Here is a 23,324-nt window from a genome sequence, read left to right on the forward strand (position 1 = left end):
TATAAATACAGGGCTGTAATAAATACACACATACTACATAAATACATTAATACACAAGACTGTGGAGAAAAAGTATGGAAATATAAAAGGAACATCAAATGTCATGTTTTCAGTTAATTAAATCTTTGCCTAATGTTTAATCATTATTATTTAAAAAATCAGATACTCAGAATAAATGAAAGTTTCACTGATCCATAGTATATACCCGTAGTACTCACTCAGAAGTCTTGTGCTACCTCTCATTTTGCTATATTTTGATAGAAAAATGGTAGCTAGGTGTAGTGACTTATGTATAATCATAAATGGAAAGTACAGTTTATAGGGGAAAAACTGAGTTTGTACAATTCTAGTGATCTTGAAAGTCCATTTTTGATATGACCACCTTTATTCTTCAGCACAGTCTCTCAGCCAAACTTTCTTGTCATTTCTTTTAAAAGTCTTCCAGACAAACTATCCTGGCTTCTTGAAGGACATCCAAAGCTCTTCTTTGGACTTTTTTCTGTTCTCTGTTAGGATATATTCAACACCGTGTCAATAATGTTGAGGTCCAAGCTCTGGGGAGGCTAATGTTTTTTTTTCTATCTAGACATGCTTTTACTGCATTTTCAGTGTGTTTGGGATCACCGCCATAGTAAAACAAATGTTACAAACCAGACACTTTCCAGATGATATAACATTGTGGTACTTTTCTGTGTTCATATTTCCATCAGTTTGGACAAGATCTCGAACACCAACGGTTAAAATGCAGCCTGAACAATGAAAGAGATGAGCTACAGATGGCTGTAGACACTCACTGTTGTATTTTTCTCCTGAACTCCTAGATACTAGATCCTAGAATGATGATTTTCTTGTGTAACATGACATACCTCAGCCTTTAGCTCTTGCTCTGCTTCCTTAAAAATTGTTCCTTGGCAACCATCAACTGAAGGGCCACACAACACTAGTTCATCATTTGAGTTATGTAGTTAGGTGCCTTTTTTATACTTGAATTAAAAAAATATATTCTGGAAATGGTCAGCTAAGAGGAGTGGATTGAAAAAGATGTGTAAAAATAGCAGCCATTGTCCAAAGAAAAAAACTGTAAGACCTTAAAAAGTCTGGAGAAATATTGTTCAAGAGCACTTGAAAACATTACATGAAAGTCTGACTTGTTGGAAGCAAAATAGGAAAAAATGACGGATGATTCAAGACATTTGCTGTAACTGTTTTGTTGTTGCTGTTGTTTGTATTTTTTGTGTGTGTGCAAAAAGAGTTCTGCTAGAGCAGCAGTTTAAATCAACTCTGCTATCACTTGTACTGCCTGCACTGACGTCCTCTGTGTGTTTCATTGTGCAGAGAGTGATCCGGCTGCAGTCTCTCCAGCAGAATACGTCACTTATGGGCAAATCATCATCAAAGACAAGAAAAAAAAGTCAGGTACAGCTGATCTTCATTGTCTTCATCATAGCCAGTTCAAACACTAAATTGTAAAATCGGAATGCTACAAGCTGCTTATCATGGTTCATAATATCCACCATCCTAGTCTGCTCACATATTGATTAACACCCGGCTTATGAAAACATTTGGAAAGTTTTGCTTGTCTTCGTATTGCCTGCTTTAGAAAGTCAGAATCTGTCACCAGGATCCTGGAAGTTATATTTCACTTGTCAAATTTCCTGTCAGCACAAGGAACTGAAATCACACGCGCGCGCACACACACACACGCACACACACACACACGCACACACACACACACGCACACGCACACACTTTGTTTTGCCATGTATATACACTACAGGTCAAAAGTTTTAGAACAATCCAGTTTTTCCAGATTTATTGAAAATTATCCAGGTTAATGTCTCATTGCACTCTGAAATGAAATGAAAGCATTTTACTAAAAGGCAACAAGAAATTATGGAATATAGGGGTCATCCTGACGGGTCATCCTGAGAAATCCAATGTAGGAATTAGTAGCACCAGCTTTCAAGGCTTTCAATTTAAAACTGTTCTGCAGCAATAGAGGTTGATCTCTATTGCTGCAGAACAGCTTTAAATTGTAAACCCATTTTGTGTTCCCTGAAACAAAGTCCTTTTACATAATACTGAAATTATTTTTCAGTTTGTATGGGTAACCTTACCTTACCCAAACCTTATGTCATAATCTTACATCTTTTTTTTCTAAAACAGCTGAATTATGGTTTCCAAAACAAACATAAAATAATGAAAATTCGATTTTTGCTGTGGCACCAGGACAGTGTGTGAGTCAAAACTGACGACAGACGACAGTGTATGTGATGAATGAGCATTGCACATGTAACTCATTATTCTTAGTGTCATGTTTGGCCTCAATTGACTCTCTTTACTCAGGTAGAGTGTGACTCCTTCAACTCAGGCACTTGTGTTTTGGGATTCTGGAGCCACATCTGGTCAATAGAACATTGGGTAGAATCATAACTGAGGCTTATGTGCCAAAGCATCTCAGATGACGCCTAGATAAGTTCGCTATCTAGGTTTGGTGAACACAGACTTTTGTTGATTATGTTACTGTAACTATGAGACATTCAAACTCTCCATTAAAGCAAAGAATTATTTTCTAACCTAGTCCTACATTTAAAACCACAGCAGCTTTTTCCTGTTATTGACTTTAGCTGGTGTGAAGCTCATAAAATTCTCATTGCTGTGTGTTCTGGTTGGCTAATAATAGTGATAGGTGAGAAGCTGTTGCTTCTCTGCCTTGCGGTGAATAGCATCAGTCTGTGCTAAAAAAAAGAAAGTAATATCATTGTGGTATTTGACCTTCCTTTTTCACAAAACACCCACCCAGTTCAATGTGGTCATTCTGTGTTTCCTTGCAGAGGTATTCAGATGAGATAACTGAAAAATTGTTGCAGTTATTAAATTTAACTGACACTTCTAAAATAAATAACCCCTCAGCCCTGTTTTGTATCTAAAATTATGGACAGAGGCTTGGTTTTTTTTTGTTGTTTTTTTTTAGTGATCATGTTTAGAAGAGCAGAACATGTTCATATCAGGCAGGGTCGATCAACCATAGCACACTACAAAATTATTACATTATAGTATAATATAATATATTATAAAATGTTTTAGCATTATTTGATACACATAGGTTCATAACTTTACAAAGTGCTCAATAACCCAGCGCAGGACCATCTGTGATGAACTGGCAGAGTCTGAACAGTGCCAGTGGCATTTATGTACAACCTCAGTGTGTCAGTACACTTTGAGTAATACACAAATAACAAATTGTGGTAATCACAAGTGGTAAAGCATACAGTTTGCTGCAATAATATAACAGTACTATTGCAGCTGCTCTACTTACAGAAATTTATATGTACTTTACTCTGCAGAGAGCGATTCAGCTGCAGTGTACTCAGGAGTGAGAACAGAAGACATCAATTACGGACAAATAGCCTTCAGACCAAAGAGGAAAAAAGGTAAAGCTGCTCTGCACCTTTGAACTCGTACTTATACATCGCTATTCATCTATACAATTTAAGGCAATAAATTAAGGTGATAAAAGATCTAAAGTCGCTTCAAAGTGAATTCAGTCTGAATTTGAACTCTAAAGACAGCAATGCTAACATCATGGTCTAAAAAACCTAAAGTAAGACTATCATGGACATAACATAAAAATACAAACAAAAAAATACTATTATGACCAAATGGCCTGATCAAGAGTCCAGTGCACTTTTAAAAAGAAGGACTGCATCGACCAGCCCAACAGCACCAAAAGACCTGAAGGACCACAGAAGACAATTAAGGTGCTCGTGTCAAATTTGGAGTTGCTGATTCTCAACACAGCTACTTCACACTGAGCTGCAAATCCCTCTAATGCACACTGGAGGTTACCAACAGATGAGGCCAGAAGAACCACATCATAATAGAAAGGTCATACCAAGGCCACCAAAGCAGAAACACTCCACCTCTTAGCTCCACCCAGAAATTGTATCCATAAATGTTAGGAACAGAATCAGTGGTGAAGTGCAGCCATGACAGATTCCAGTTGGAATTCACGAGGAATTAAAGATCTCGTGAATTGGGCCATCTGTCAGACACAACCAATACTTACCAGAGATTTGGGTGTGCCTGGTTTGTCCAGCATCCTCCCCACCACCTGATCTAACTTAGCATCAGGTAGTGATCACTTGACAGCTCTGGTCCTCTTTTACTTAAGTGGAGAGACTGTGGTCCAACAACAAAACACCCCTTGGGTTCAATCCTACCCTGGAAGCAGCCAAGGAGAGAGGTGCTCGTGGGGGAACTGGAGCTTAACCCATAGTGCCCAGCAACACATAGTCTGAAGGAAATACATGGGCCTGCCCTCCGCTGGGTCTATCACTCACATAAGGGGCAGAGGTCCTACCAGTCCAATCCCTGATTAATCTGGCTTTAAGAGCAGGGAAATACTGTGTAAATGTGTTTATGTTTCCAGTACCATCACTCTTCTTTGTATTTATGCCTGTTGACTCATGTTTCCTCAGCAGTGATTTTGTTTCTTTGCACAACAAACATACATTTGGTTTTATGTGTGTTTCACACGTGGTTACGTGATCACGTGGTGGAATTCACCAAAATATCAGATGCAAAGTTTGACTTGTTCTGGTTTGGTTGCGGCTAACATGTGTGCTTTCAGTCACAGTAATTTGAACATTTGATCTCCTTAACAGAGAATTGTTTGGGTTTTGGTTTTTTTTTTGACATTTTACAATTATGTTTAATTAGATTGTGTAGTCATAAAGAAAAATGGAGGGTTACTCATTAAAAGTTACTTATAAAAACTCCTCACTGTATAATTTCCCCCTTTCATTACAAATCACCACCCATATTGTACACTTAAATTCTGAAATTATCTTTGATAAAGGTAATGCTTTTGACATCTTGACAGGTTGACCACATACATTCATCTTGCTGATTATGATCATTAAATTTTATTTGATTGGGAAGATTGAGTTTAACGTTTTTCTGATACAGACCATGAGACTGATGAGCTGCACAGAAGTTAAAGCTGTTTGCTTATTTGCCAAACACTACACAGTTCTACCATACTCATTTAAATGAAACCAACACTGATAAAAGGCTAATAACCAAACATTTTTAAAATCATGAGTTCATTTAATATACAGGAAAAAAGCCGTCCAAGCCTAACTGGCCCTGTGAAAAAAATGCTGAATATATATTTTTAATTTCAGCCACACTGGAGGGTTTACCAGTATGTATGGTCTCTTCAACGTTATGCCAAAGCATCCTAAATATAATTAAATAAATTTTGACTAGGGCACCCCAAAAATATCTTTCTTTATTGTGTCTATTGAGAGATGGAATTGCTGCTGCGAGTTTGGATCATTGTCATGCTCCATAATCCAAGTGTGCTCGAGCTTCAGGACATCAACTGATGGTTTTCTCCTGCAAAATGTTCTGATAGAGACAATAATTCATTGTTCCACCAATTAAGCAGCAAAGCAGTCCCAGACCATCACACTAGCATCACCAAATCTGACTGCTGGTATGATGTTCTGCATTCACAGTGTGTTTAGTTGACATTGGACCATTATCAAAGATGATTTAATCTGGGAAATTAAATCTGGCAGCACTGGTTTCAGTCAGTTCCTCCTGTATTAGGTCAGTTTAAACACCAAGGAAGTGGGATTATGCTTGAAGCTAACTAGCGTTAGAAGGTTAGCAGTAGGTTTAACGTTCATCATGTTCACCATCTTCTCAGTATGCTAACATTTGATGATTTGGATGATGTTGAGGAAATGATGACGAGTTTCAAAGGTTTTTTCACTATAATCCTGGAGCTGTCACTATCAGACGTATGAAGACATGAACGGAAAAGTCTAGAGATCCTTAACTGAGTGCACCGAGCCTCTGAATCTGTCCTTTAATAGAATGAATCAACTTTTTTTTGTGAACATTTTTAAAGTTCTGCATGTAAAACCACAGTAGCTACTTCCTGTTTACCCCAGTTAGTCTGAAGCTGGTGAGAATTGTCTCTGCTGTGCGCTCTGGTTTAGCCAATAGCAGTGTTCATGCAGTGAGAACCTGCTTGCTTTGTGCTTTGTGGTGAAGTGCATCAGTCTGCATTGAAAGAAGATGGCAGCTTTGTGGTCGCCCACCTTCCTTTTCACAAAAATACCCCCCGGCTCTATCTGGTCATTTGTTGTTTTACAGTAGAGATGCTTTGAGAAGAGAGCTCTAAACATCTGCTGCGGTTTATGCAACCTGTCACTTCATCTAACCGAATGCTTAGATTAAGCTAATGCAATGATAAGAATAGATAAGTATAATTCACTTTAATTGACTGGTCAAAAAAAAAAATCCTTGACTCTGGGTAGTGCATAAAATGGCGGCGAAGACTTTTTTTTTTCATTTTCTTTTTTTAGTGCTGCTGTTTGTGATCTGCTCAGCCTGTTAATCTTAGGGTGGAGTGAGAAAGAAGAAGCTGGCTGTGTCTGAGCTGGTTCCCTTTGAAGTCTGAACTGGGACTGTGTGTGATGCAGAGAGGTGGAGACTGGAGGTCTTGATTGAACTACAAAGCTTGTAGGCTAATCATGTTTCCTGTTGTTTTGTTTGTTTGTTTATTTTTAATAACTGTGTGTGTTTGTGTTCAGACTGTAAACCAGAGCCAGATGTCGTCTACTCTTCACTGAAGTAGTCCACCAGTCCAACCATTGATGTCCAGCTGCTGGTCTCTAACTGGTCCCCCCAGCACCTCCACAGACACATCCATACGTTGAAAAGATTTCTTTTTGATGTTTTGTGTCTTTTATTTGACTTATTACATCCTCCTCCACTTACAAATTCAGGGTTGCAGTGGGACTGGAGCCTATCCCAGCTGCCGTAGGACAAGACTCAGGGTACAGCTTCAGCAGGTCCCCAGTCTTGCTAACACAGAGAGAATTCACACCTACGGCAATTTAGACTCATCAACTAACCAAACCCCACTAACTGCATGTTGTTGGGCTGTGAGAGGAAGCCAAAGTACCTGCAGAGACCCACACAAACACAAGGAGAATATGCAAACTTCAACATCAGCAATATTAATATAAATATTTTAATATATCTTATGTTGTCAGTAACTTTACTGTTATTTCCATTCTTGTTTGTTGGATCCAGCTCTTGTTCTCATGGCAGCGATCTGATTTCTTATTAAGCTTTTGTTCTCTTGTGTGTTTCTCACGTGGTTCTGTGGGTTTCATTGAGTTGTCAAGTGACAAATGTGAACAGTTCTGGTTTGGTTGTGGCTAACCGAAACACTCAGTGTTGCAGTCAGTACAGTCAGTTTGAAGAGAAGTTAACTTGAACATCGGTGTATAACCATAGACAGTTTTTCATTACATTACAACAGTTTTTCATCAAATGATATAGACGAGAACAAACACAGTGCTGTTAGTAGAAAATCATTAATTGACTGTTTATTGTTATTGTTATCAATTATTACTATTATTATTATTATTATTATTATTATTATTATTAGTAGTAGTAGTAGTAGTAGTAGTAGTAATATTGCTACTCCCGCTGGGAAAACATTCATCTGTCTCCATACTTTGAGATGAAAACAAAAGACTTTATTTTTTGTCTGATAAACTAATAATAAACTAATAATAAACTAATAATTCCTGAACGTGTGACTCAGGGTAATTACTGGAGCACATTTCCTGACCCAGCACAGAGCCCCTCCTCTTAAACCTGTCACTGAAGCTTGAAGTGGCCGTGCTGATTGTCTATTGTCATCTACTGTTAAAACTAGGTCACACAGCGGGGCAGCCTTTAAATTTATATTTATACCTTTTAAATAACATTAATGCCACTAACTGGAGAGATTTCTTTTCTCTTCTGACCTGGAAGCATCTCAGGATCACTTCACAGTAAATACATTTGGACAAAAGCCAAAGTAACAGTCTGTAAAATCCTAAAAACAAGTGACCTCATTTCATTTGTTAGCACTCAGTTTAAAGCAGCACACAGTCAGAGACCTGAAACAGCAACAGGAAATAAAATGAGAGCAGCACCACAAATACATAAAAAGACAGACAGCACGAAGTTTAACCAGTGACTTTGCCTCAATACCAAACAGAAAATCCCTCTTTGATTTAGTACAGATTAATTACTGAATTACAGGAAAGAAAAATAGAATTAAATAGATTCCATGACCCCAAATTATTGATTCATAATCATAATAATAATTATAATAACAATAATAGTAGTAGTAATAAACTTCTCAGATCAGTGTTACATTTAACCTGGTCACAAAGCCCAAACGCTCTGACGCTCACAGTGTTTATTTAATCTGATCATGAAAACATACTTAAGTGAAGATAGTTTTTTATCCACAGTTAATTAAAATAAAACTGTCACCTTATCAGGAAGTGCAAATCCCCACTGTTTTAAGTGTCCTGTGGAAGTGTCATTGGTTATTTGATAGTCAAACATCTCCCTCTAGTGGCCATAAATAAACAATGCACATTTACACCGCTAATTCATCAGGACAGCTAAAGACTCAACACTGTTCTTTCCAAGCTCCTTAGACTGTACAGAAAAAATACTTCTTCTACTGCGTGTCTTTCATATTAAAAGCTCTTTGTGAATGAATGGCTGTAAGGTTTTAATGTGAAAATATCAGAGCAAGTTTGAACAACCTTACCAATATAAACACTGCAAATAAACATAAGCTACAAGAAACTATAGACTCAGTGTCTGATTTGTGCTTTTGTATTAATGTAGTTTAAAAAACGGTCAAAGTGAATATTTTATATCAGCTTTTAATGGGTATAATAACGTTATGGTCCATAGGCAGGACTTTGTTTTTCATTTCATAGACTGAAATGTGGGCTCAACATGTTTAAAATGATAAAGATCTACAGAAGCAAATCCTAGACTCCAGTTTTTCATCATTCAGTGACGCAGTTTGTTTTTCACCTGGTGTTGCCAGCAGCAGAGTTCAGTTGGTGGATTTTGGGAACTGAATAATTAGATTTCCAGTTACATTAGACATGTACAAACATGATCATCAGCTGCAAACATCCTTAAATTTTACCTCTAGGGAAGATCAAGTTAGCATGAATCTGAGAAACAATGAAGCTCAACAAAAGTAAAAAAGGTTTTTTTTTTTAGATTAGTTTTATTTAGTTTGTAGTTATGTTTTTTTTGTCTCCTTGTCAGGCTTAAGCTGGCATTGTATTCACATTATTAAACTCTTGAGATCACAAACTCATGAGAAACGTTACTAAAATTAAACACTTCTTTCAAATTGTACAAATAAGGTGGACAACAAACTACAAATTGATTTTCAGTCAAATCTTCTCTGATGTCCGACTTTTACAACCAGACTTGATGTGACGCTGGCTGTCTCTTTATACCTGATATTAGCGTTCGTTAGATACATTAAAAATAAAAAAAAACAGCAGCTGTTGATTAAATTTATACCTGTGCATGATGCAAATATGTCTTTATACTTTTAACATGTTGCATTTTAATATTTCTGGATGTCTTTGCCTCCAGTAACACTGTGAGAAATCTTGGAGTCATGTTTGACCAGGATACGTCTTTCAATAAACATTTTAAACCAATACGTAGAGCTGCTTTCTGTCATTTCATTGGTATCTCTAAAATTACAAAAATCTATTTTCAAACTGACTCTTAGCTCAGATTAAAATTAGACTTACAACTTTCCTTTTTGATAATGCATCTAAGTTAATGCTGGATCAGGTCACCCTGACTCCTCCCTTAGTAACAAAAAAACAGGCTTTGGCCGCTCGGGGATTCCCGTGATGGTTTTAGTTTATTTTTCAGTCATTTTTTTCACTTCCCATCTGTTGACACACTCCTACAGGAAGTGTAACACACACAGATTCGAGGTCTGAACATCTGTCTCAGCTGTGGGAAAAATATGACAACCAATAAAATTGTAAATGGGAGGGAACAGCAGTTGTCCTCAACTCACCAGTCTGTTAGTAGGTCAGCAATCACCCCGGCCTCAGCAAGCCAATCCTCCCTTTAGGCTGTGGTATACAGTAGGCCCAGCCTGCACAGACACACAAAATATCAGCTCATCAGCATTTTAATAATGCAGAGAGCAGCAAACTGTTCACCATATACATTTATAATCTAAGCTATCTTGAGTCTGGCCATATGTCACACCTGCACACAGAGACACAATGTCACAGCAGTGTTTACAGTGCAGAGACTGTTATCTGCCAACATCCCTCACCACACAGCCTTGTGCTGTTGGAAGCTTCTTGCTGTTAAAGGGGGATTTTATTGTCATTACTAAATGTTTGCTCACAGTGTGAGAGGTGGGACTTTCTCTCTAACGGTTCAGTATAAAACACCTTGAAGGAATGTTGATTTGCTGATATTTGATTGATATTTGATAAACATTAACTGAAATGAACACAACTAACTTCCCCTCAGGGACTTCTGAGAAACTGACTCATCCATAAACCTGGATTTCAGTCGTGTAAAGACTTGTTTTTGTTTACTTTGGAATTTATTTTCCAGCTGCAGCTCTCACAGCTGCTCCATCAGAGTTGAACTACAAAGGAAAACTAACACATTGTACGGTACTTTAGATGAACTTGTCATCTTATAGTGAGATATTAGTCAGACTAATGTACAATGAATAATCTGCACTGAGACAATTTAAGATTGTTTAAGATTTGAGTCCAAGGCTGAAATCAAATAGTCAGAATATTCCCTGCTCCGTCTTTTCCTCACTCGGTGGACATCCATGGAAAACACGATGAGTTGAAGGAAAAGTTCCCACAGTGTTCCTTCATACAGGTCATGTAAACATGTATGAATATCTTTAACATTATTACCAGGGTTAAAAAATACACAGTGATATTTCTCATCCACTTGATCCTTTAAAATATGTTAGTCTTTTTATTTTTTACAAAGCCAAAGTTGCAAAGTGCGTCACCGAGGAAAGAACTTAATGTGAAGTAACATGTGTACAGGTTTCCGTCTGGACAGCGAGTGAAGAGGGGCTTTCACCCACCACAGACGTGCTCGTGTGTCACTGGAAGATGATGATCTATGAGCCTGTCAAAGGCTGATCGTTTAACAAGTGGTCCGGATTAAGGTAAGAAAGCAACACTGAATTGAACAGTTGAAAAGAAAAAACACGATAAAAAATATTTAAGAACACTGGATGAAAACACAGACAATGGCTGCTGTGGGAAATTTAGTTTAACACTCAGTTTCACTTCAGTCTTTGTGCTTCACTTTCAGATTGAAGGCTTACTTGTGGTTCCTAAAGTATTTAAAAGTTTAGTGGGACAGTGTCACCAAATGGTGGCTCTGATTGTTGCCGTTTTCTCTGCAATATTGTAATGTCCTTACTTTGCTTTATAAAGAACTTTGAGCCAACTGTTTGATTTGATGCTACATAAATAAAACTGAATTGAACTCAACTGAGTGACGGCCCAAAGACTGCACAAAAACAGTGGCACGGTCTGATGTACCACCAACCACGCATGCGTCCATGCAGGCGGCATCCTTCAAGTTGATTTCAAAGAAGTATAAAGTATAATTTATGGTCCACAAATGTGTAAAATAGTAAATAATCTAATTCTTGTAAAGTGTGTTTCTGCTCTCCTGCAGCACTCAAAGCACTTTATGCATTCATACAAGCACTTTTTTCTATAATAAGTGCTTTCTGTCAAATATTCATAAATTCATACTCCAGTGGATGCATCAGAGAGCAACTTGGTGTTAATATCTTGCCCAAAGATGTTTGACATGCAGACTGGGGCTCAGCCATCAACCTTCCAAATAGTAAGTGACCTGCTCTACCTCCTGAGCTACAGCCACCCCAAATGTACATCCTCACGCTTGTTTCCATTCGGACAGCAAGCAAAGGGGAGGGGCTGTTCTCTCCCACTGGATACTTGCTTCCTCACAGTCCTACAAAATACTGTCTCCTAACTTTGTGGAAGTAAATGCTGTATATGTCTGAGGGATGCTGGAATGGGGACAGTACCAGGATATGTGACCACTGTAGCCATTGTCTGTGTTTTAGTGTAAGAGTGGATTTCACTGCTGTGACAAAACACAGACAATAGCTGCAGTGAGCTTTTTACTTTGTTTTCAATTCTCTGGCCCTTTGTATGTTAGCACTTCCCCTTTCTCCATAAACACTAAAAAAACCCTCTCACTGCAACCCACACTGAACTGTAAACTCTCCCTAAAACCTCGATTACACTCATTAGACTCCAACATGGACGGCTGAAAACTATGGCAGAGCAATCCTTGCAGTCAACTTATAATACAAGTTGACTGCAGACGAGACACACCTAAAGTCAATTTATAATCATTATTTAATCCAACAGTTTACTGTTTTGTAGTAGAAAAACCCGTCAATCATGAAAACATCAGCTAAAAACCCTGTTTGACTCTTTATTCCTGCTGATTTGTAGAAGAGAAAAAGAGAAGAAAAGAAAAAAAGCAACAGAAAAGCAAAACATCCTTTCACTGTTTTGAAGACAGGAGGATCTCACATGTTCACACATGCTGTATGCAGTTCCTGTCTGGGCCTGTTACGCAGCAACAGAAGCGGTGCCGCTTGCTGTCTCACAGATAGAAACCATTAAAAGAACAGTACGTGTATCGAAAGAGTACAATTACTTCGTAGTGATGTGCATCTCACACTGCTGTTATTGACTCAGAAATTTAACACTCCTTCTTTCTCCTTCATTCGATTTTTTTCCAGACAAAAACAGGTGAACTCCACAGAACGGACACGGCTGCTGTGTGGAGTGACTCACACTCAAGTTTATTCCGAAAGTCCCTTGTTTTCAGTTTTCTTTATGAATCAGTTAAATTTCCCCTCTGAGATCAGGATCAAGCACTGATCCTTGTTAAGTCCTTGAGCATTTCCTCTTTATTTATTCTTATCTTTCATCAGTTCTGCTTTCCAACCAGTTCATGTAAAAGAGTCGTGCAAGTTTTTACCAAAGATAGCTCGTGTTCAAACATGAGCTCGAGCCAACATCAGGATAGGAATGATGAACCCATAACATTTTACAAATCAGGACATGTGTGTGTGGGTGGGGGCATATTTTTCCACTTCATGTTCTCATTCAAATGAAAACAGCTGGCTGAGGGATGTGCCTGTTCTTCAAGGTTTAAGGCTCTGCCCACTGTGAGCTCCTTTTTCTAAGATTTTGAAGGCTTCATGCATTCTCCGTGGTGATCGAGGATATAATTTTGGGGAAATTAGTCAAGAATTATTTTCTTTTAAATAATTTAAACCCAGCGAAATCGAAAGAGTTTGTGACATGTTTCATTGTGACTTTGGTCAAGCCTCGAATTTGATCTCACGCAGTCAAATTTGAACTCCGGTCCTGTTATTTACGGATTCACGCAGGATTTTTAAAAACAAAGATCATCAGACATGTCTGCAGGAATATGCATATTTCTTTGTTCGATTCTGCTGCTTGCTGGCGTCTTTGTGTCCGTGTGTGCAGGTGAGATAACTGTATGTAACATAAAGAAGAATAAAGAGTTTCAGAGTGGTTTACGTGTGTACAATATGATATAATACAAAGGTATTAGGTGCTTGTTAGACAGTGTATTTGTTTGAAACTGAATATGTGATATAATTGTTTAATAAATAAAGTTTGCTTTAAGCCGCCCATCATCAGGGCATGTTTCTGTGGAACCTGCAGGAAGTCAATTAAACATGTAAGCCCTAAACAATAAGAAGACAAAGGTCTGTGGAGTCTTTCCAAAATGATCTGGTGCTGATATTAAAACGTCTCTGAGAAAACCATCAGCTTCCATTTACCATGAGCTCCTTATTCAATCTAAACAGACTAGCTCTTATGTAGTACTTTTCTACCTGAGCAGTCAGATCACTTCATACATGTCTCAATCAGCAGTGCTTTATGTCATATTTATTCACACTCCTGCTCTACCTCCTGAGCCACAGCCACTCTAATCTACAACTGTCATCAGAGTTTTAGACAATTCAAGCAACAGGACTTTGACGTTAAACTGAGGTCAAAGTGCCCACAGATGATGAGAAGATATCTTTGTCCTATCAAAATCTGAGATTTTTGGCTTTTCAAACATGCCCCCTGATGTCTTGGCAATCAAGAAAAAAAAAACAGATGTACTTCATATCATAAAAATAAAAATAATTAACTCAAATGTCAAAGACAGTAAGCAGCATATTAGAAGTTAATTGTTATTTTTGTGATTCCACTGATGTGGCACACTTGGTAGTGTCCACTAAATACTTCTCAGGTGTGCTGGTTTCTGAGGCTCCTCTTTTGACCCACAGTGTCCTCAACATCAGTAGGAAAAAGTTTTTTGAGTGTCTTGACTGATCCTCACTCACTTTGCTCTGTGTTGTTTCCTCTTTCAGAGCACAAAAGCATCACAGTTCAGTCTGGACAGAACGTCATTCTACCATGTCAAGCTCCAAATGATAAGGGTTCCATCAGAGTGGTAAAGTGGACCAAACCTGACCTACAAAAGAAAATAGTACATTTGTATGTGGATCGGCGATTTGTTCTCGAGGATCAGAATCCATCTTTTAAGAACCGAGTGGATCTGCAGGACAGAGAAATGGAAAATGGAGACGTGTCTTTGATTCTGAACAATGTGACGATTAATGATGCAGGAACATACGAATGTAGTGTTACCCAGAAAAAAGACCTCAGCCCTTCCACCACCACCATAACTGTTGACCTGAGAGTTATTAATTCTAGAGGTGAGTTATGAGAGTTCAGTGTGTCAGTGATCAAAGTTGAATCTGCTTCCTGGTTGTTGGATTCTGTTCTGTTCTTCACTTATCACCTAGCTGACACCTCATACCTGTTTCTCACCTGCAGGTCAGACATTCCTACCAGTAGGACGAAGTGTAAGTGGCTCTGTTGGACTGGTCATTGGTCTGTATCTTCCCGTTGTGCTTCTCGTTGTTGCTTTTGTTTTTTAGCTACAGAAAATTTAAAGAAATCAGTGAGTGTTCAAACCAACCTCAGTTATTTTGTTAATGAAAACAAGAAAAGAAAAATGATCTGGGGTCAGACGGACATTAAAGATGGGGAACATTCAGCTGCAGATTTCAAACATCTAAAATTTTAATTTCTTTCACATCTGTTGGACTGATTGTTGGTCTGACAGTTTCTGGTCTGCTTCTTCTGGCAGTTGTTTTGTTTCATCCACAGAAGATATAAACAACAACAAAATCAGGGTCCATACCACCCTTCTGCTGGGAAGTAGTAGGTTGACATTTTTCCAGAGAAAGGAAGATGATAAGATGACAGACATTTTAATGCTTAACATCCAGCAGGCCATATCAAATGTTAAGTTCTTGATTTGATTTTACATTTTAAATGTTCAGTTTCTTGTGGTTCCATCTGTTGGACTGACAGTTGGTCTGTCTGTCTTCTTTTTACTTTTGAGGGGTTAAAAGAAATGAGTCAGAATCTGCACGAGCTCCTCTGAGCAGAGTAAAATGAGTTGGCTAAGTTAGTCATAAAAAGATCAACATTCTAAACCAACCACTTTGAAAACAGTTTATTTTGTTCCTGCTATACTTTTTTGTTTTACATTTCTAAATTATGATTATCTGACTGTCAAGAAGTCCTGCACTACAATCCACTAAAGTCTCATTTTCATTCTTCCTGTTTATAAAAAGCAGGAAAAATCCATAAATATGTTTAAACATTTATGCTCCAGTACTAAAACAGCCAGTGTTCAAACCAAGCTCAGTTTTAATGAAAACAAAGATGATCTGAGGACAGACAGACTTTAAAGATGTTGAACATTCAGCTGCACCTTTCAAATATCTAAAAATTTTAATGTTTTTCGCATTTCTCTCAAACATCATGTCAAGTCTGCCTGCAGCTTTATGACCTACAGTTTTTGTCCACCTTCAGTATTTTAATATGTTTTGCTCACACCAAGTTAAACTGTATTACGCAGGAACATTACTCTATGTTCTGCTGTATTAGAATCAGTGAGCCGAGTTTATATTCTTTTTAAAATATTGTTTATATTTCTGTCATGCTTTTGTGGAAAATTCACAAGTTCACTTTGACCCAAACCCATTGTACATATATGCATATTATGTTGTGTTTTTCTAATTAAATATCCAGTGTCGTGTATGTTGCAGTGTTGGAATCAGTGAGTGTTGGTTTTAGCTTCAGGTTCAGCAGCTGTTTGTGACATCTGGATGGGTTTGACTCATCATGTTCAGTGAGCATAAATACAGATGCTGACTAAACCAACTCACAACACAGACACAAAAGCATGTCACAGTGTGTGGAAAAATCACTGTGGATTATAGAAGGTGATAATATGACAGCCACAGGACTGGCCGCGCTTTCCTTGTCGGTTTTGTGTTTTCATCTGTGTAACATAAGTAAAGTTGCATATTTGGGAACACCTCATTGGTTTTGGTGTGATTGTTGGTTTAGTTAGTTCCCTTCACACACTTGGGCTGTGGTGTGTTAGTAAATCAAAAAAATTAACTGCCTGAACAATAATGTTCACTTGGATGGGTTTCAGTGAGTGATTCGAGGGACTGCTGTCCAAGGAAAATGAAACTGAAACTTATCAGTCCCAGTCTGGTATTTTGTGAAATCTAACTTCCCCTCAGGCGCTTCTGAGAAACAGACTCCTCCATAAACTTGGATTTCAGTCATGTAAAGGCTTTTTTTTAAATTCCAGCTGCAGCTCTCACTCTGATCACAGCTGCTCCATCAGAGTTGAAGGACAAAGAAAAACTAAAACATTGTAAAGTACTTTAGATGAACTTATCATCTTATAGTGAGAGATTAATCAGACTAATGTACAATTAATAATCTGCACTGAGACACTTTAAGATTGTTTAAGATTTGAGTCCAAGGCTGAAATTAAATAGTCAGAATATTCCCTGCTCCGTCATTTTCTCTCTAAGTGGACGTCCGTGTTGCTTTAGTGTTCTTTCATGCAGATAATATAAGCATGTATGAATATCTATAACATTAATACCAAGGTAAACAACTGCAGTCATATATCTCATCCTGTTTATCCACTTCATCCAAACTAGGTTAGACTACTACAACCCTCACTTTAATACATTTGAGTCTCTTTATCTTTCCAAAGCCAATGTTGCAACGTGCTTCACAGAGGAAACAACTTTACAGGGAGAAGGTTTTAATAAATAGAGTAACATGTGCACAGGTTTCTGTCCGGACAGCGAGTGAAGAGGGGCTTTCACCCACAGTCGTGCTCGTGTGTCACTGGAAGAAAATTACCTATGAACCTGTTGCATGCTGATTGTTTGACAAGTGGTCCGGATTAAGGTAAGAAAGCAACAGTGGATTCACCAGTGGAAAAGAAAAACCACAATAAAAATTTTAATTAAAAAAAAAAAACAGGATGAAAAACACAGACGGTGGCAGCAGTGGGGAATTTTAATTTATTTTAACACTCAGTTTCACTTCAGCTCTTTGTGTGTTACTGCGCTCTCAGACTGTGGGCCTAATTGTGGTTCCACGACTATTTCAAAGTTTAGTGGGACAGTATCACCAAATGGTGATTCTGACTGTTGGAGTTTTCTCTGCATTATTGTAAGGTCCTTACTTTACAATATGAAGCACTTGAGCCAAGTGTTCTGATTTGACACAATATAAATTAATCTGAATTGAGTGATGGCCCAAAGACTGCACAAGGAAGAATGACCCACAGTCTACTACACATGCATCCCTGCAGGCAGCATCCTTCAGGTGGATTTCAAAGAAGTATAACGTCTAATTTATGGTCCACAGATGTGTAAAATAGTAAATAATCTGATTCCTGTAATGTGTGTTTCCTGCAGCACTCAAAGCACTTCATGTAATATGCATCATTCACCCATTTATACAAGCAGTTTTGTCTATGCCTAAGTGCTTTCTGTCTAATATTCATAAATTCATACTCCAGTGCATGCATCAGATCCAACTTGAGGTTAATATCATGACCACAGATATTTGACATGCAGACTGGGGTTCAACCATCAATCTTCCAATCAGTAAGTGACGTGCTCTACCTCCTGAGCTACAGCCACCCCAAGTGAACATTTCTGTACTGCTGTTCCATTCGCACAGCAACTGAAGGGGTGCTATCATCCACTGCAGATAGGCTCCCTTGCAGTCTTACAAAATGCTAACTGCACGTCATTGAAAGTAAATACTGTATACAAAGTTGTGCCAAAGCACAGACACGGGCTGCACTGGGCTTTTTGCATTGTTTTCAACACTCTGGCTCTTCACATGTTAGCACTTTTCTCTTCTCCAGGCCACAGGGTGGTTGTGTCACATATTGCTGTCACTGCCTACATTGACACTAAAAAAAACTCTCCCACCGCCATCGTGTTACGCTGAGCTGTAAATTCTCCTTAACGCCTCGATTGCTCTCATTATAGACTGAGACTCATTATAGACTATAGCTGAAAACTCTACAGCAGAGCAGTCCTCGAGATCTGTTAGAAGTTTGAAGTAGCTCCGCCTCGGTCACAGGATGTTCTTGTAATGACTGTATGAACGACTGGAGATCCTATACAAACAGCAGAAACACTTCAGATTCCTCTGCTTCTTCAATCTCGTCCAGAGCACTTTCTGCCAGCCGAATCAGAGCATGTCGGGGCTGTCCTTTAAAACCCACCACTGTTGGTTCGCTGCACTTAAGACGCTGGCACACCTTTGTGAGTTCGGGTTTCCCAAGGGTCCACAATGCTGTTCTGATGTCATCTTGTAGTTGTTCCATCTTTGGAAGATGTTAATTCAACACGTTCTAGATTTTTGTCCAGCGCGGGAAATATACTCTTAGCTGGTGGCTCACCAGATGATGTTACACACTGAAGGAAGACAAGGTTCATTCAGGTGCACATTGAGGTTTGTTGCGCTCAGTAGTTCTGTGTTACTGACGGCTTCCATTACAATAACTGTCCTGCGTTACTTTTGTAAGGGATTACTTTGCCAGTCTCTCATTTTTCTGGGCCGCCACTGCCACCTACTGACAAAACTCAATATCACCCTGAGACCAAATCAGGTGGGAGCAAATGCGTTTTGCTCTGTGATACAAACTATTCACAACAAAAGCAAGAAAGAAAAGTGAGGGGGGGGGGGGGTCACAAACACTGCGGGCTGAGAGTTGTTGACAGTTCAAACATTCAGGGTACCACACCTACAGGCAATTCATTCTCTAATCCAGCATGTTATTGTTTTGTAGGAGAAAAACCCATGCAGGTACAAATATTAAAATATACCCTGTCTGACCGGACTTTTTCCTGTTGACTTATAGAACAGAAAACAAAAAGAAAAACAAACCTTCCTGTCACTCTTTGGCTAACAACAGAGCTCCAATATGTTCCTACATGCTGTGTACAGGATCGGTCAGACTGATTTTGTTTGTGCTTTCAAGACTTTTTAACTCCTTCACCGCCATCGAATTGAGGAAGCGAACAGTTTCCTCTTCATTAAGACTTCACAAAAAGTGGTGATGCATATTTGTAGAATTTAAATCGCTCCAAGAATTAGATAAACATTTTAAACATGGTAAAAAAACAGTTTCATGTTTTTGTGTTAGGTAGTTTTAGACCAGTTTTACACTCAGTAAACATGCCACATCATCCCTGCTAACAACAACACCGCATTCACGTGCATGTTAGGCAGTATTTGACTCATTTGCTGCTGTGCTTGTCTCACAGATAGACCACATAAAAGCACTGTATGATGCACTGAAAGAGTACAGTTACTTCAGCTCTCACTGATGTTATTGACTCAAAAATGTGCGACCCTAAAACATTAATGCTCTTTCTTTCTCCTTCATTGGATTTATTCCACACAAAAACAGGTGAACCACAGAGCAGGCTCAAGTCATTCGGAAAGTCCCTTATTTTCACTTTTTGTTACAAAACATCAAAGTCCCCTCTGAGATCAGAATGTAGTAGCACTGATACTCGCTAAGTCTCTGAGCATTTCCTCTTTATTTATTTTTATCTTTCATCAGTTCTGCCTTCTAACCACAGCTCATGTAAGAGTTGTGTAAGTTGTCTGAGAGTCTGCTCTGAGTCTTCTGTGTTTGTATTATATGCTGACTGAAGTTTCTAAACAAAGATAGGTCGTGTTGTGTTCTAACTTGAGACAATATTGGATTAGATCTGATAAAGTATGACATAAATCTAATATTTATTCTTTGACTTTAAGCCCAGAGTGAACGCTGTAGGTGTTTAGGCTGTTTTGTTTATGTTTTGGATCAATTTATATCTGGCATGTGATTATGGAGTATGTTGTGTTTTCTAGTGTAGCTCTCCTGTTTGGTGGCTTTTGGGAGGCTGTAGAGCAGGTTGTTAACCAACTGGATCCGTGTTTGATCTCCGGCTCCTGCAGTTTGCATATTTAAGGAAGGTAAGATGGTGAACGCTGAGTTGCTTCTGATGCATCGATCTGAAGTCTGAGTCTGTGTGAATGTTAGAGAAAGTGCTTGTGTGATGGGGTGTAGTTCTCAGTTAGAGTAAAAAATGTGCAACATAATAAGCAGTTCATTTGACCAAAGGGTGGTACACTTTTGCTGTAAACGTACCTATTCTGTCAAAAGCAGCACATAACTGAGGGATGATTAATGTGGTAACTAAAATAAAGTGTAAGAGCAGCTCTGATGTAATGTAAGCATTTCTCAGTAAGACAGTTCAGAGATATGAGAGGAGCTGAAGGAGAATAAATATGTGTATGTTTTCACCTTTAAACCTTGAAGCTGTATCTGAAAGGAACTTCACTTTAGTTCGATAAGAGGGAAATTAACAAAAGTCTTTCCTGTCTTTGCACAGTTTGTCATGTTCTCACTTCATGTTCTCGTTTACATGAAAAAAACTGGCAGGAAAAAAAAAACTGGGCGTGCTCTGGGTATTGTCTGCCCACTGACAGTTTAACGGCTGCTCCTGTTTGTTTTCCCCAGGCTTCATATGGAGCTTAAGGGCGAAGTTTTAGATGAAAAAAAAACAGATAAGAGGTACTTTTTTGTGATAATTCAGGCGCAGGAAAATCGAAAGCGTTTATTCAAGATGAGCGGCTGAAAGAGATACGCGTTTCACACTCGCTTTGAATTTGAACTAACGCAGTCAAGTTTTAGACCCCGGTCCAGTTATCCACGGATAATATCAGCAGGCGGGATTTTAAACAAAGATCGTCGGACTACAGCGCGGACATGGCTGCAGGAACATGTGCGTGTCTTTACTCGACTCTGCTGTTTGCTGTCGTCTTTGTGTTCGTGTCTGCAGGTGAGATTTAACTGTTGGAAACCAAACAGCGACCATAAGCAACATAAAGAAGAATAAAGAGTTTCAGCGTGGTTTGCATGTGTACAATATGGTATAATGCAATATCAACATACATAATACAGTAGTAGTTCATCGTTACAGAATGTTTTGGTTTTAAAGTGAATATGTGGTTCATTAAATAAAGTTTGCTTTAAACCCCCCACCTCCCTCCCCCCACTCGGGGGCATGTTTCTGTGGAACCTGCAGGAAGTCAATTAAACATGTAAGCCCTAAACAATAAGAAGACAAAGGTCTGTGGAGTCTTTCCAAAATGATCTGGTGCTGATATTAAAACATCTCTGAGAAAACCATCAGCTTCCATTTACCACGAGCTCCTTATTCAATCTAAACAGACTAGCTCTTATGTAGTACTTTTCTACCTGAGCAGTCAAATCACTTCATACATGTCTCAATCAGCAGTGCTTTATGTCATATTTATTCACACTCCTGCTCTACCTCCTGAGCCACAGCCACTCTAATCTACAACTGTCATCAGAGTTTTAGACAATTCAAGCAGCAGGACTTTGACGTTAAACTGAGGTCAAAGTGCCCACAGATGATGAGAAGATATCTTTGTCCTATCAAAATCTGAGATTTTTGGCTTTACAAACATGCCCCCTGATGTCTTGGCAATCAAGAAAAAAAAACAGATGTACTTTATATCATAAAAATAAAAATAATTAACTCAAATGTCAAAGACAGTAAGCAGCATATTAGAAGTTAATTGTTATTTTTGTGATTCCACTGATGTGGCACACTTGGTAGTGTCCACTAAATACTTCTCAGGTGTGCTGGTTTCTGAGGCTCCTCTTTTGACCCACAGTGTCCTCAACATCAATTAGAAAAAAGTTGTTTTTTTTAGTGTCTTTTTTGATCCTCACTCTCTCACTTTGCTCTGTGTTGTTTCCTCTTCCAGACCCGGAAATCGTTACAGTTTTGTCTGGACAGAACGTCATTCTACCATGTCAAGCTCTAAGAGATAAAGGTTCCCTCAGAGCTGTAGCTTGGACCAAACCTGACCTACAAAATAAAAATGTGTATCTGTATCGAGATGGGCGATTTGATCCCGCAGATCAGAATCCATCTTTTAAGAATCGGGTGGATCTGCAGGACAGACAGATGAAGGATGGAGACGTGTCTTTGATTCTGAAGGATGTGATGATTAATGATGCTGGAAAATATGAATGTAGTGTTACCCAGAAAAAAGACCTCAGCCCTTTCACCACGACCATAACTCTTGACCTGAGAGTTATTAATTCTAAAGGTGAGTTATGAGAGTTCAGTGTCAGTGATCAAAGTTGAATCTGCTTCCTGGTTGTTGGATTCTTTTTAGCTCTTCACTCATCACCTACCTGACAGCTGACACGTCACACCTGTTTCTCACCTGCAGGTCGGGCAGTCCTACCAGTAGGACGAGGTGTAAGTGGTTCCTTTGGACTGGTCATTGGTCTGTATCTTCCTGTTGTGCTTCTTGTTGTTGCTTTTGTTTTTTAGCTACAGAAAATTTAAAGAAAACAGTCAGTGTTCAAACCAACCTCATTTTTTTTGTTAATGAAAACAAGAAAACAAAAATGATCTGAGGTCAGACGAGCATTAAAGATGGGGAACATACAGCTGCAGATTTCAAACATCTAAAATTTAAACGTATTTCACATTTCTCTCAAACATCTTTGTAATATCTGATTGCAGCTTTATGACCTACAGTTTGAGTCCATCTTCAGTATTTTAATATGGTTTTCTCAAACCAAGTGAAACTTTATTATATTACTGTATGTTCTGCCGTATCAGAATTAGTGATTTTGCTGTAGTAGAGTTTACATTATTTGTAAAATATTATATGTGAAAAAAAAAAAAAAATATATATATATATATATATATACATATATATATATATATATATATTAGGGGTGCAACGATACTCGTATCGATATTGAACCGTTCGATACAGTGCTTTCGGTTCGGTACGCATATGTATCGCACAGTACAAATTTTTAAATTTATTTTATCAACTTTCCTTCTGACGATGCTGTCT

The 23,324-nt window shown here is 38.4% G+C and overlaps 1 protein-coding gene and 2 long non-coding RNA genes across 3 annotated transcripts in view; all 3 read left to right on the plus strand.

Moving 5' to 3' along the window:
- The window catches only part of LOC113018484 (cell surface A33 antigen-like), a 122,970-nt gene that overhangs the window by 20,607 nt on the left and 79,039 nt on the right, over positions 1-23,324 (plus strand). The gene's annotated exons all lie outside the window — the stretch shown is intronic.
- Positions 1,201-7,179, plus strand: LOC113018488 (uncharacterized). The gene is made up of 3 exons (XR_013906456.1): positions 1,201-1,416; positions 3,348-3,434; positions 6,612-7,179. It is a non-coding gene; the product is annotated as an uncharacterized LOC113018488 (long non-coding RNA).
- On the plus strand, positions 13,090-16,118 carry LOC113018010 (uncharacterized). Its single transcript, XR_013906454.1, has 3 exons — positions 13,090-13,469; positions 14,372-14,719; positions 14,841-16,118. It is a non-coding gene; the product is annotated as an uncharacterized LOC113018010 (long non-coding RNA).

Source organism: Astatotilapia calliptera, chromosome 3 (assembly GCF_964374335.1).
Source record: "Astatotilapia calliptera chromosome 3, fAstCal68.1, whole genome shotgun sequence".
NCBI lineage: Eukaryota > Metazoa > Chordata > Actinopteri > Cichliformes > Cichlidae > Astatotilapia > Astatotilapia calliptera.